This window comes from Aplysia californica, unplaced genomic scaffold, assembly GCF_000002075.1.
Source record: "Aplysia californica isolate F4 #8 unplaced genomic scaffold, AplCal3.0 scaffold00041, whole genome shotgun sequence".
Taxonomy (NCBI): domain Eukaryota; kingdom Metazoa; phylum Mollusca; class Gastropoda; order Aplysiida; family Aplysiidae; genus Aplysia; species Aplysia californica.
This window is the reverse complement of record NW_004797311.1, coordinates 773412-775874: the sequence shown is the minus strand read 5'-3', so window position 1 is coordinate 775874 and position 2463 is coordinate 773412.

Below are 2463 nucleotides of genomic sequence, written 5' to 3'. Positions count from 1 at the left end.
CAAAAATTAAAATATAAATTTTTAAAAATAAGGGCATTCTACGAGTTTCACACTCCCAAGTCATCGAAATATTTACAAATCAAGAGAGAAAAAAAACCTGTTGAACATGGTTAGTTGTAAAATTCACACGGGCATGCTTTGGGGATTCCTAACATTTAAAAAACAAACAAAAAACGCCTTCCCTTCCTTTCCCTTACCACAACACCTGCTGTCATGTCAGGATATCGGCCCCTGCCAATAATGTAGGCAAACTGCGTCTAGGGTTCATAATCCTCCTCCCCCCACCACTTCCTTCTTTAAAAAATGAAAAGCCAAAGAAAGAAAGGACATTCTCTGCTTTTATTATTTAACAGGCAGTTCATAATGATATACTTATAACTTAGATCAATCTGCCACACCGTAACCCACATATTCGGGGTTCTTTGAGATTGGGACCATATGAATCTGCTACTCCTTAGATGGCCTTGGACCTATCAAGCAAGCATATATTATGATGTACATTGTATGTATGTTAGAAATAATAAATGTCTTGCAATTCGTCTATGAAGCCAAGTGAACAGTTAAGAAATGCATGCGACCACGTTTGCTCTGTATCTCTTTGGGAGTACGCTATAAATAAAATTATATCACTTGGAAGTCCATTTTCCGATTTCTAAACAATATTTCCACACTAGACGTTACGGTTTTGTAGGTTTTCTTTGATGCTTGTTCTGTTTCTTTGTTCGTCGTGCGAATTTTATGTTAATTTTCGAACGTGTTCAATAAACCTAAATGAATATCATAATATGAACAGGATTCAAAGGTGTGAAGTCGCCTTTAACAAAACTGCATTCTTCAACGCAGACGACATCGTGCGTTTTGAAACCTACTTATCAGCAACTGTGTACAACTGGTTCGTGTACGAAGATACCAACGAAAGGCCCTTATCAACCTTTTCGAGATTTATGATACATGGGGGTTTGTTAGACTTTTCTTATCTTGTCTTGACCAAGTTACATGTATACACTTAGTTGTCTGGGACACTTTCTGAAAATTGCGGTTATGGTTCTTGTAACTATAGACAGTACTGAAAGTAAAGTTTTGCTAATCGTCTCACTGTGTTGGTCTTGAAAGTGTTTTCATTTCATTGTGGGTTAAACAGGTCTTTTGACAAAGAATGTTAATCTCTTAGAGGTGAGACCTTCAATTCAACGACCAACTCCAAACGAGCTAGTACTAAAAAGTGGACGGCTATGAAAACTCCTTAAACAACCCAGGTTTTATTAAGAAAGCCTAGTTGGAGATTCACACCTCGGTGACCTGCATTCCCACCCTGTATGATTTCATTTGAGTTAATGCTTTGCCCCAGGTATGAACGACAGAATGTAGAAATCCAATTGCAGTAAGGTACAGGGCTCTGTCGCCCCATCATTGCGACTTCTTCTTAGCTTGTGAAGCGTTTACGGGTTGACAAATGCTCCGTTTCGAAATTGGGACTAATCCAGTCAACTTAATATACTAATGTCACTAATCCAGGAAAGATAGGCGTAGGTCTTGGGTGACTCCTTATAATTAACTTTCAAAAGAAAAACAGCCGCCTACTTGTCCTCCTTCGCAATAGTCGCATAAAAGGCTGCAGTGATTAATCTGTCAAGTTTTTTTTCTGAATCTAAACATAATTTCTCACTAACGTTGATTTTTTTATTTTTTCAGGAAAATCTCAATTTTCCTTTAGCTTTAGTTTTTTTTCTAAGACAACGTTTGTTGTTGTTGTTGTTGTTGTTGTTGTGGTGGTGCTGGTGGTGGTGGTGGTGGTAGATCTTGTGTGGTTCTTGTTTTTTAAGAGGAGGGGTTTATTCTGTTTCTTGTTTCGGAAAAGGGAGGGAGGTGTAGGGCTTCGCTCATTTTGCTGATTTGTTTACTTTTCATTTTTGCCTTCTTTTGATTGTCGAGTTTTCCGTCATTGTTGACATCCCGGCAAAAAGGGACATCATTCTGCTTACGTCTTTTGAACTTGAACTACGTGCTTGAAACTTTTTATATTACAAGAAAGTATGTTGTAAACATTGTTAGCATGAATCCTGAGTGCGGTCTCAGCCGCCACTGTCATCTCCAGTACCATTCACTTGACTTAGTACTGGCACTTCACAGATACGTGTAATTGTTGCTGCTCACAGGCTTCTACTTTCGTTTGCCCTTCGCTAAAATCAAATTCCTACCACTTTTTGGCATTGGTTGCGTTTGCTGTCTGTTTTTGTTTTGCTATTGTTTTGTTTTTTGTTATCATTGTTGCTGTTTTTTCTAAATCCTCTTGTTCATAACTGCCGCAGGGATACAGAAAAGTGTTTATGTTGCTGTTGTTTGTCGGTTTTAGGGTTGGGCTGTTTGTTGTTTTGGGGTTTTTAAAATTATGTTTGTTTTAGTTGTGGGGATTTTGTTTGTTTGCTTGCTTGTTTTTGTGGGGGAGGTGGGGGTTTGGCGGGG